Source organism: Pinus tabuliformis, chromosome Q (assembly GCF_031772625.1).
Source record: "Pinus tabuliformis cultivar Carrire ecotype Pingquan chromosome Q, CPIR1, whole genome shotgun sequence".
NCBI lineage: Eukaryota > Viridiplantae > Streptophyta > Pinopsida > Pinales > Pinaceae > Pinus > Pinus tabuliformis.
In genome coordinates this window covers 227,395,856-227,409,498 of record NC_142296.1, presented here as the reverse complement: position 1 = coordinate 227,409,498, position 13,643 = coordinate 227,395,856, and positions in this window count along the sequence as shown.

Sequence of the window (13,643 nt, the reverse complement as noted above, 5' to 3'; positions counted from 1 at the left end):
AAGAGGCTGACTCAGGCTTACTTCCCTTGAACAAAAGTGTGACTCAATGATGACTATATGGCAGCATATGATAACTTTGTATAAGTTTGTCATGCTAGAGGCATGAGCAAACTCTCCATATGATTGGAAGAGGTAACCAATCGGAGGAGTACTGACTCAATAATAAGGTTAAGCCATACCTAAGTCAAACTAAATCAGGCCCAAATGGAGGAGAGACTTTCTTTTGAATGATTTGTTCAAGGGCGACATGACTGACTCTAGCTACCAACAAAATATGGAAATGTTGTCCCACTCCCACTCTTTTTGAAATATATAAATTTTTTGTCTTTTTCTTTAAGCTGGAAAAATAATAAAAGAATGCTAAAGTACAGTGGAAAGAATGAGTGTCAGAGGAACATATGATCTAGTTCCTGGGAGGGGAACATTCCTATGCTCAATGCAGGGAGGCGAAATTGGTCAAGGACACTCAAAGGGATGCTCTTTTCACGAGTAAAAGGATGCGTCAAGTTGTAGAAGCTAAGTGATTGCATGGTTGATTTTGCAGAATACATGGTCAAATAAGTGGCTTAAACACGAGTCCAAGTGAAGCCGCCTCAAGGCCAAAAAGGTGAAAATAGTCAAAATGCAATGTAGCAATACAACTCAACACAAAGGAGCCTCTAGGGTATAAGGCTAGAAATCAGTGCGGAAGAAAGGAGAATGTGTCTTCAACACATAAGTCATGGCAGGACTAAAGAGGACTCCCGAGCCTACTCAGTATAGTAGCATGGGCAACCAATGTCAGCGAGGTTCTAACTAAGATGCCCATGTAAAGGATGGCTCTACCATCGCATCATGATTTCAAAATCGGCGAGTGAAAATGGTTTGCTAACCAAGATACGATGGGGTCGACCCTATGGCTAACGTATCGTTGAATGGAGGCTAGTATGCAAGATGCAGTGGAAAATGGTTTTCCCTAACCTAAATGCCAGTGAGTGAATGATACCTACCATGATGGGTCAGCGGTCATGGGACCGAAATAACATCTCGAAGAAGTCTCCAAAATATCCTGAAAAAAAAAACCCACTCTCAACAATCCAAGCCCACAAGTCAAAAAATCCATGAGACAAAAATCAATTTTTGAAAAAATATTTTGCAATTTCAAAGTTATATAATGACTTTTGGACTCACAATTTTTTCATTTATGTTTGGAGCAAAGAGCTGTGGAGCAAAATGGAGCAAGCTTTCCTCTGAACAATTGGACCGTTCAAATCGCCCCAAAGTTATCAGGTAACCCTCAAATCATACTTGTAATGTTTTGTGATAGTTTTTAGAAGTTTTCTTAAAGTTCTGACCATGGGAAATTATGCCCAAAAATCCAACTCTGCATACACGTGGGTTGGATGTGATCAACCCGCATATACAACGGCCCTACACGCGACTATGTGTAAAGGGAACCCACGTGTACACGAGTTAAAGTTTGAACATAAAAACTAACAATTGAAACTCTATTTTTTTACAGGATGACTATCACATGGAGAGAAAGAGAGCATACAACTATTGATAATGAGGTAATGAATGACCAAAATGCATGAGATTCTCTAAGAGGTTGTCGCTTATTGAAATTATTCAAAATTCCAAACATGAAAGCCAATACGTGTTTTCTCCAACTATTGATCCACTACTAGAGTGTGGATGATGATGCCTTCATGATAGTCCAGATGCCTCTATAGATTGAGGTCGAAGAAATCTACTTTATTACAGGTCTCTCCCAAAGAGGGGAGGTCGTACATTCGACTGGAAGGACAAGAAGTAGTCTTTCAGTAGAAGACTATGTCCATATATACTGTCTTGGACATCCAGAGAAGATTGGAAGTCAAATTCCAATCAAACATGTGGAAAGTTTATCCCTGAGGATTCTGCTATTTACCATTGCACGGGTAAATGGGTCAGCTTCGCTGCATCAAGCATCACGAGTGTCCATGAGCTTGGCAGTGGAATCTCTTACCACGGTATTTGACTAGTGCACGCCTCTTCTTACTAACATGAAGAGCCAATTGACCTCTATACATAAGGGTCAGACGAAGAATTTTGGATACGTGACTATCATATGCTCATTCTTCCTTGAGAAGGTACCTGGGCTACATCCCAAAGTATCAGTGTCCATCAGCAGCCCTAGAGATCCACGAATGGGTAGATGGGTGGACTTGATGAAACGCCTTGGAGGCAGGGACGTGCCTAGAACGACTTTTGATGATGAGTTTTTCACCTGGTGGGACCAACAGATCATCGCAGTCGACGACTACCCATATCCCAGTATGGATTTTCGAGGAGATCCAAACTTAGTGTTACCACCAAATGCAGCATGGGGAGACATAGGTAATAATTTTTAAGTTTTTGTAAATTTTTAAGATTTTTTGGATTTTTTAATATGAAATGAACTTATAAATATTTTTGATGAGACAGAATACTGACAAAATTACCATGTTCTAGATGTGGGTCCAGTGAGACCAGATGGATTTCCGAGGCACCGATGTCACGGAAGAGGGGTTGAAGAGGCAGCAGCTGAGACAGAGAGAGTCCTTTATGCAGTTCAGAGAAACTTGGTGAGACTAACTCACTAGGTACCTATGATAGCCATAGAGGATCTACCTGAGGAGATTTAGCGCCACGTGGTATGGTACCATGGGACTGGGTCCGAATACTTCGGCGTGTAGCCAATGCGATGGTTAACTTTTTAGCCGCTCATCCTGAGCCAGGTCGATAGACAGACCTATGTATGATTGGACACAATTATGACCATGAACCCAAATTTTGAGGGCATCTTATCCCAATTTTGTATATTATTTTTTGAACACTCTATCTATATACAGGCAATTTTATGATATATATACAGATTCAAATTTTTTGATGTTATTTAATTAGATGAATGATTAATGTGCCAATCTAATGCTTGATTAGCAATAGAGTCTGCTAATGAATTCTCAGATAGTGGAATGCAAACATATGTAATATAAATAAATGATCATTGCAACATTCTCACTCTCAAAAATTGGCGATATAAATAAGGATCATGAACCCGATAAATGTTATTTAACTGCAACACCACCAGCTGTGAGTCTAGATAAACTACCAACGAATCAATCCCATAAGAAATTGCTTCAGATAGTAAATTAATAACAGCAGTATATTCAGCAATGTTATTCGAAGCAGGGCCAATACATACTCCCCTCGACACCATCAACTGGCCAGATGGATAATAAATCACCCAAGCCGTGAAAGCAAGATTCCGAGTGTGCCGACTAGCACCATCGACAAATCCGAAATATATCAAATCATCCATCAACACCTACCAAAGCAGATCAAAAAATGTCTATATCACAAAATTCCAGACAAATATGTACAAAAATATAATATATATGTTGGGCCATGAATATGACCACTTTGTAACACTTATTTCATCCATTTTTACTCTTCTCTATTATATCATCTGTTATAATTTATCATTTAAATCCATTTTATAAATGATTTATGCTCTTATGAATGAATATTACCTATTCTCCTTTATTTCTAATAAATTGATGATTATGCATTATTTTATCAATGATAGTTCTAATAAGTTGGTTATAACATTATTCACCATTTTTAGCCTCCAAGGTAACTTCTAGATTGAAGATTTGATTTTTAAATCTGCCAACTCAGAAATTCGCTGGTTTAAGGAGTGACAGTTTTGCGGTTGAGATTCTGAGCAAATGAAGATGAATTTGAGAAATCCGGAACATGGGTTTTGTCCAGAACGGGCCCAATTAACTTTAGTGAAGAATGGTTTGCCCAAATTCGGCTTGTACAGAGAGAAACGTAGGGTTCTTTGAGCACGATTTTCTCAGATTTGCTGTTGCGGTCGTCCTCCAAATCTCAACTACAAACCCAAATTCGTCTTGCTTTTGTTGAGAGATGAAAGGAAATATATTTTCTTGTTGATCATCTGGTTAGAATCAACCCAATTTTGTAAAAGAAATCATGTTGTACTTATCTATGTTGTAACTGCTCTCTGATCTTTCTCTATTTAAATGAAAACAAAGATCAGAGAGAGGATGGCTTCAGAAGGACTTTTGGGATTCGAATGATGGAATTGAGGATGTAGAATTAGAGATTCAAGAGTGATAGGATAGGGGGAGAGATGGAACGAGTATTATGTTGAACTGTAATTTTATTTGCAGACTCTCACTGCTGAGAAGGCACCACTCAATATAATGTTGTTCAATTTGATGATCAATATATAAGCAGAGTTATTATTCCTTCGCATCTTCTGAAGCACTACCGGCAGTGATCGCTGGTGGTTACGGGCCCAACCCCAGTGGATTCACTTGCCGTTCTTGTACCATTATTTCATGATCTTTATTGTGTGATGGTTTGATTTTATTTCTACTTATCGTAATCATGTAATTTTACTGATTGGTATTTCCAGACTGAATGAACTGATATGTTTTATATACTATACTTAAATTGCGTTGCTGTTCATTTCCTTCTTAACAGAGCTCACTGCTTTTTGTCAGCATGTTGTTGCGCTGTTCATTTCATCTTCAAAGCTGCGCTGATCACTCCAGTAATTTAACAATTTTCTGTTCATTACAGTTATATAAGTTTGGCTATTCAGTTCTAATACTTAGCGTTGTTATTTATTTACTTTCTGCAATTATTTAAGCTTACCTTTCAGCATTCTTTTAATTAGCACAATTGTTTCATTTTCATCGAGTTGTAGTAATACGATTGATTTAATTCTTTGCACTTTCCAATTGGTTATTTAATGTTGTGTGTTTGATTTCAATTGCATCAATATCCAGAGGAATGAGTTATTGCTACTGTATCCTCAATTGATGGTTGTTTGAGTGAATGATTTAGTTTATTGGATTGTTGTTCCATTTACTTTCTGCTGTTCCATTTACTTGCATTTGTTGTTTTGGTGTGAGAGAAGGTCTAAGGCTGTCGTGAGCCTCAGCAATCGCTGCCTAGCTCCCAGAACTTTGGTCCATGCTCTAATTTCTTTTCCATCAGTTTCTAGAGGGATGGGTTATCGCTTCCGCACCCTTGACTGATAAGCTGTCTTGTGTGATTTTGTCCTTTTGAAGTAATTTAGTCATAGTTTAGCATCCGTCTACTCTTGTGTTCTCTGAACGCTGTACTACTAAACATTACTCTTGAGTAAATAGCCGCCTCAGACTGAGTACACTCTTGAAATAAAAAGTCGTCCCTGGGTTGACAATTAATGTGAGGTAATTAGGAGTTTAAAAGACACCTTTTTATCGCTCCACATTTTGGCGCCGTTGCCGGGGAACAGCAGTTCGAGTTTTTGCTGTTCCTTTTTCAAAAGGAACAGCAATTCGTGTTTTTGCTGTTCCTTTTTCAAAAAGGAACAGCAGTTTGAGTTTTTGTTGTTCCTTTTTTTCAAAAGGAACAGCAGTGCGTGTTTTTGCTGTTCCTTTTTCAAAAGGAACAGCAGTGCGTGTTTTTGCTGTTCCTTTTTCAAAAGGAACAGCAGTTTGAGTTTTTGTTGTTCCTTTTTCAAAAGGAACAGCAGTTCGTGTTTTTGTTGTTCCTTTTTCAAAAGGAACAGCAGTTTGAGTTTTTGCTATTCCTTTTTTTTCAAAAGGAACAGCAGTGCGTGTTTTTGCTATTCCTTTTTCAAAAGGAACAGCAGTTCGAGTTTTTGCTGTTCCTTTTTCAAAAGGAACAGCACTTGGTGTTTTTGTTGTTCCTTTTTCAAAAAGAACAGTAGTTTGGCCATTTTTTTTTTTGATAAGCACTCATGATCTTAGGAAAACGGCATCCCAACTATTTGCTTGCATGGATTCTTCTCTTTCAAAAGGAACGACATTTGCATTTTCGCGTTTTTGTGTGTATTTTTGCTTTTTTTGGTATGCATTTTCTTTGTTGTTCCCTACACAGAACACCACTTTCTTTTTGAGTGTTTTTGTTGTTCCTTCAAAAAAAAGCAACACTTTGAGAGTATTTTTGAGAGCAACCCTTCCTTTCTCTTGTGGGATTATTCATAGTTCATCTCAACCACATTCTCCTGATTCTCTTTCATGGCATGAAGTACACTATTTTTATGAGGACAAGAATTATGGATTCTATTGAATCAAGTTAATATCATTTACGTTATGATCTTTAACAGGACAGCTCCTTGATGATAGTTTATTTTCAAAAGGACACAATTATTTATATATTACTTTACTGCATTGTTTTCTGTTGAACATGATATTGATTGATCATCTTAATACTATGCTGGTTCCACCCTACATGGTTATAATCTTCTCTATCTATAATAAATGAGATTATGGGTATATTTTTTTTCTATTGACATGTTCAACTTCTTCCGCCATCCCTGCTCTTAAGGAGTACTGAGCCTCCCTCTTTTTATCATAAAAATGTGTAATAATAACAAAATTTTGTTCGCAGATGGAGGATAGGGGGTCTCATTACGAGCCAGCCTACCATGTTCATAAGGCTGTAACAAAGTGACATTCCCATTATGGCCACCACACCAGGGTTATGATCCATTGGATAGCCAAATTATCCTTGGAACAGGAGGTCTCATCACGAGCCGGCCTGATCACTTTTGCTACCTCCTAGTGAATGGCAGTGTGGTTATCTGGTTACCACGCCAGTACACTGATCTCTTCTGTAGAACAGCACTAAAACTCTCCATTTATAAATTGAGGATCCTGGCTCATATAGGTTAAAAAGCAACCCTGCCGAGGCTATGAACGCCTGCTGGCAGCAGCGGCTCTGCTTATGGTATTGAAGTTATATCTTATCGTCAATTATTATTATAATACCCTTTTCTTATTTTTCTTTTTATCAGAGAAGTTATTTCCTTAACTTTTTCCCTGTTTTGAACCTTTATGCATGAGAAATTGTTTTATGATCAATCACATCATTTTCAGCTAGAATACTGTCAGCAAAGCATCTTTTTAGCATATTGTTGTCCTTTTTCGTTTTGTATAAACTATCATCAATCCAAAGCGTCCTATCTCTTATTCATAACTATCTTTACACACTTTGCTCTCAATATAACCATACTTTTCACCGTCCTATCATTGATAAGTGTACTCTGCTTCACTGATATATTGTTCATTCCATTGCCTTGCCGTCCGCACCACCCCTCTCATATGCTTTATGGTTATGGAACCCATTTTCCAATTGGAGGGGGGGAATGTATGCCTTATGGGATTGCATGTGATATGATTACTACACTCTGCCATAACTTGTTGATTTGATAGGTTTTTCTGATTGAAATTGTTGCATGCATTTTATCTGTTGCTATTCAAAACTAACACTATGGCTTCAAGAACATTGTATGCACAAGTATGATTTGTTTACCGGAGAACAACAAGTATGCAGGGGAAATTCTATTCACAGCATGACCACACTATTGCAACTAACAGAAGCGGCTCGAGCAACTTGCGAACATGAACAACTCTTCAGACATTATGTGCTTACCTGGATTCCACCTTTTGCATCACTTTCAGCACCAACTTTGCCTACATCAGCTTCAACAACTGTCAATACATATATGTCATTCCACATTTTTCTTTTGGAGGTAAAACTTGAGGTAAAATAGCATAATTTTCTGGTTTATTACGAATTTAGGAGAATTTACTGAACATCCATTTTGAGCATTATTTACCATCTTTCATTTCATAGTTTTTACCACTTCCCATTTTTCAGCAGCATATCATTTCCGAGTATGGGGGAGTGTTCCTTCATTTCTTTCTTATGACCATGTCATTCATATTCTTTATCATCCATTGCTCTTCTTATTCATTCTCAACACCTCCCTTATTTCATGTTGTTTTACACCAAGCATAGAATTCAACAGCTGGTAGCAACCACCTCTATTTGTTTTCTAGCATCGCATGAGGGCATGCTAATTTTTCAGAGAGGGGGAGGAATTGCTACGCATGATGGATGTTTTCTATTTTCTTTCTCCTTTAAGGCATACAATTTCAGTGTAGAAATTGATTTCCCTAATATTTTAAAAAAAAACTATGAACTCCATTCTTGTGATCTCTAGGAAACACAGACATACTATTAAAATACACATACCTGGATAATTTCAAGATAAATTGGTTCATAAAATTTTGGAAATCATGCACTCTCACCTACAACTATTTTGTTTATATCTCATGATCCGTGCATCAAAACAATCCGATTTTTGGATCATAAAGGCATTCATATATTATAAATATACTTGCCAAATTTCAACAAAAGCTGGGTTGTAGTTTTTGGGAAAATGGTTAATAAAGGTTGTTGTTATTTATATTACATTTTGCTGCAACTTAATTGTTATGCCTTCATCAAGATTCCTAAAATTGAATATTCATTAAGTAAGGAAAAATTCATTTGTTCTATCCATTTCATGAGCTGAGATGAACATATTTTTTTTATTGCTTGGTCAACACATGGGTTTTTGTCTTTGGGGTGCATGAAGACATGCAATATATTCAGTTTTCGTTGCATGAGGACATGCAACATATTGAGTGTGGGGGTATGTTGGGCCATGAATATGACCACTTTGTAACACTTATTTCATCCATTTTTACTCTTCTCTATTATATCATCTGTTATAATTTATCATTTAAATCCATTTTATAAATGATTTATGCTCTTATGAATGAATATTACCTATTCTCCTTTATTTCTAATAAATTGATGATTATGCATTATTTTATCAATGATAGTTCTAATAAGTTGGTTATAACATTATTCACCATTTTTAGCCTCCAAGGTAACTTCCAGATTGAAGATTTGATTTTTAAATCTGCCAACTCAGAAATTCGTTGGTTTAAGGAGTGACAGTTTTGCGGTTGAGATTCTGAGCAAATGAAGACGAATTTGAGAAATCCGGAACATGGGTTTTGTCCAGAACGGGCCCAATTAACTTTAGTGAAGAACGGTTTGCCCAAATTCGGCTTGTACAGAGAGAAACGTAGGGTTCTTTGAGCACGATTTTCTCAGATTTGCTGTTGCGGCCGTCCTCCAAATCTCAGCTGCAAACCCAAATTCGTCTTGCTTTTGTTGAGAGATGAAAGGAAATATATTTTCTTGTTGATCATCTGGTTAGAATCAACCCAATTTTGTAAAAGAAATCATGTTGTACTTATCTATGTTGTAACTGCTCTCTGATCTTTCTCTATTTAAATGAAAACAAAGATCAGAGAGAGGATGGCTTCAGGATGACTTCAGAAGGACTTTTGGGATTCGAATGATGGAATTGAGGATGTAGAATTAGAGATTCAAGAGTGATAGGATAGGGGGGAAGATGGAACGAGTATTATGTTGAACTGTAATTTTATTTGCAGACTCTCACTGCTGAGAAGGCACCACTCAATATAATGCTGTTCAATTTGATGATCAATATATAAGCAGAGTTATTATTCCTTCGCATCTTCTGAAGCACTACCGGCAGTGATCGTTGGTGGTTACGGGGCCAACCCCAGTGGATTCACTTGCCGTTCTTGTACCATTATTTCATGATCTTTATTGTGTGATGGTTTGATTTTATTTCTACTTATCGTAATCATGTAATTTTACTGATTGGTATTTCCAGACTGAATGAACTGATATGTTTTATATACTGTACTTAAATTGCGTTACTGTTCATTTCCTTCTTAACAGAGCTCACTGCTTTTTGTCAGCATGTTGTTGCGCTGTTCATTTCATCTTCAAAGCTGCACTGATCACTCCAGTAATTTAACAATTTTCTGTTCATTACAGTTATATAAGTTTGGCTATTCAGTTCTAATACTTAGCGTTGTTATTTATTTACTTTCTGCAATTATTTAAGCTTACCTTTCAGCATTCTTTTAATTAGCACAATTGTTTCATTTTCATCGAGTTGTAGTAATACGATTGATTTAATTCTTTGCACTTTCCAATTGGTTATTTAATGTTGTGTGTTTGATTTCAATTGCATCAATATCCATAGGAATGAGTTATTGCTACTGTATCCTCAATTGATGGTTGTTTGAGTGAATGATTTAGTTTATTGGATTGTTGTTCCATTTACTTTCTGCTGTTCCATTTACTTGCATTTGTTGTTTTGGTGTGAGAGAAGGTCTAAGGCTGTCGTGAGCCTCAGCAATCGCTACCTAGCTCCCAGAACTTTGGTCCATGCTCTAATTTCTTTTCCATCAGTTTCTAGAGGGATGGGTTATCGCTTCCGCACCCTTGACTGATAAGCTGTCTTGTGTGATTTTGTCCTTTTGAAGTAATTTAGTCATAGTTTAGCATCCGTCTACTCTTGTGTTCTCTGAACGTTGTACTACTAAACATTACTCTTGAGTAAATAGCCGCCTCAGACTGAGTACACTCTTGAAATAAAAAGTCGTCCCTGGGTTGACAATTAATGTGAGGTAATTAGGAGTTTAAAAGACACCTTTTTACCGCTCCACAATATACAAACAAGCAATTGCTCGGCCAAAGCCTAAGAAAAATACTTCTTAAGGTAGAGCCCATTTCGGGGCTCTGTCAACTTGTTCCCTTCAAAATCAATTAATTCATAGGCCCCTTTTCCCAAAACTCACTTGACTATAAAGGGACCATACCACATAGACTTGAATTTTCCTGCCCCTAGGGCGTCTTTGTCTTGGTCATAGACTAAGACAAGGCCGCCTTCAGAAAAAACCTGAGGACAGATGGCTTTATCATATTGAGTTTTAACCCTCTTCTTATGGGCTTCGTTTATTATGGCTACATCTCGACGCTTCTCATCAAGATGTTCCAAATGAATGAGGCATTCTTCGAGACTAGATGTCTCTAGAAGAAGTTCTACAGCTAGCTTAAGGGACAGAATTTCACATTCGATAGGAAAAATAGATTCCAGCCTGTAAACTAATTGAAAAGGAGTAAAACCAGTGGTAGTCTTAACCAAGGTTCGATATGCCCAGAGTGCTGGGTACAACATGATGTGCCAATTGGATCGATTTTTATCAATTGTCCTTTGCAGGATAGTCTTAAGGGACTTATTCACGGCTTTGACTTGCCCATTGGCCCGAGGATAATATGGAGACGAATGCTCCTGCCGGTATCCCAACATGAGAGAAAATTTGATCATCAATTGATTCTGGAAGTGACTGCCATGGTCAGTGACAATCTCTCTTGGGATACCAAATCGTGAAATAACTTGGTTGAAGAGAAACAAGGTTGTTGTTTCACTATCATTTTTGTAAGTAGGCATGGATTCAACCCACTTCGTAAAGTAGTCCACGGCCACAATGATGTACTTGTGATTCGCCACCGAAGGTGGATTACAAGTAGTCAAATCAATGCCCCACTTTGTAAATGGACCGACAGTGATAACAGGAAAAAGTGGAGCTAGATGCACGCACATTTTCTGGGTATAAATTTGACAAGGATGGAAACATTTGATTGCTTCAATACAGTCTTTGAAAATTGAAGGCCAAAAGTAGCCTGCACGTAAAATTTTCTAGGTTGTTGTAAGCCCTGATAGATGACCACCACAAGCTCCATTGTGGCAATCATTAAGTACAGACTCAGCTTCTTCCAAAGTTAAGCAACACCTAAGGAGTGATTCAACCCCTCTGGGATATAATGTATCACCAATGATAACATAGTTTTTGGCAAGGTGACGTAACTTTCGATGCTCATCTTTATCCAAAGCAGGTGGGAAATTCGAAGTCTAGAGATATATAATGATATCTTCGTACTAGGTATCTTGTGAAGAAATGAGGAATAAATGTTCGTCGGGAAAATTTTCCTCATAAACAATGGCTTCCTCACAAGGTAGCTCTGAAATTAATTCCGCAAAAACTAATGACTTCTTAGATTTGGCTGACAAGAACTCAAGATCGAATTCTTGCAAAATAACAATCCATCGATTATACTTGCCCCCAATCACTCGCCTACTGAGGACAAACTGAAAAGGATTGACAGCCACTAAGACGAACGTTTTGTGCAGCAGAATGTAATGACAAAGCCGCTGGACAGCATGGACAACTGCCAAGGCCAATTTCTCGATGGGATAATAGCATAGCTCAGGTCCTACTAAGCCTCGACTCAAGTAGTAGATTACATGCTCACTGAGAGCATCATCCTCCTGAACCAGAACCATACCAATGGTTGATTCTGCCGTAGTGAAATACAAATGGAAATATCTACAATAATCTGGTGGAATCAACAATGGAGCAGAGGTTAATGCCTTTTTCAAAGCATCAAAAGATCATTACGCGAAGTCGTCCCATAAAAATGGAACTCCCTTCTTAAGAAAACGCATAAATCCTTTTGTAATCTCGGCGTAATTTGCTATAAATCTCCTCAAGAAATTTGCCTTTCCTTGGAGACTTTGAAGTTGACGAATGGAAGACGGGGGAGGAAACTGAATTATTGCCTCAACCTTGAAAGGATCAACATGAATCCCTTCAGTCGATACGATGAATCCTAACAGCCGACCAGATGTGACCGCAAAAACACACTTATTCAGATTCAACTGGATTTTATAAAAACGACATCTCTCAAAAACTAACCGAAGGTGGCTGGGATGATCAATTCTCTTGCGAGAACGAGCAGCTAAGTCATCCAAGTATGCTTCGATAACATGCTTGATGTCGTGGAAAGCATAAGACATGGCCCGCTGAAAAGTAGCTCCAGCATTTTTAAGACCAAAAGGCATCTTTTTGTATGCAAACATGCCCCAAGGACAAATAAAGGTTGTCTTGTGTTGATCCTCTGGATGGATAGTAATTTGATTGTAACCAGAGAATCCGTCCATGAACAAAAAAATTTCATTACCCACACATTCATCAACAATTTGATCAATAAAAGGTGTGGGGTAATTGTCTTTTGGACAAGCTTTATTTAAATCCCTAAAGTCAATACATACTCGGATCGTTCCTTTCTTCTTATCTACCGGGAATGGATTGGAAACCCACTCAATTAGAGGAACGGGGTATATGAAACCTGCCTTAAGTAGCTTTTCTAATTCAACTTTAATAGCTACCACTTTCCAAGGATTGACCGGTCGAAGTTTCTGATGAATAGGTTTGGCGTTTTCATACGTCTTGATCTCATGCTGGACTATAGATGGATCAATTCCAGGCATTTCCTCATAAGACCAAGCAAACACATCTCAAAATTCCTTAAAGAGGTCAGTGTAGATTTGAATTTCTTCAGGGGAAAAATCAGCTCCAATGAAGAAATTTTCTATTACGTTAGGATTCCTAGAGATGTTTATAGGTACAGTTCATGAGATAACCGACATGTTACCTTCGGCAGAAAATTGTGTTGGAGCCAAAGGGTTTGAAATTGTACAAACATCACTAGTAAACAGATTGGATAACCTAGATTCAACTTCATGCAATGGAGGAAGAAAATATGAACGATGATGTAAATCTTCCCATGGTCGATCCACACCCATCATTGCTTCCAAAATTGCTTCTTCAGATGGTAAGATTGTATCCAAGCAATCCAGAGCTGAAGTAGAATCGAGGGTCCAAGCCGGAGCCACATCGCCATCTAACTCCTCTTGTGAAAAAGGAGTGGGATGGTTATTTGTAGATTTAACGATATATTGATAGCTAAGTTCCACTGTAGGCATGGGAAATTCCATTCCACCAACCTACCCTCCATCTAATGTGGTGGTA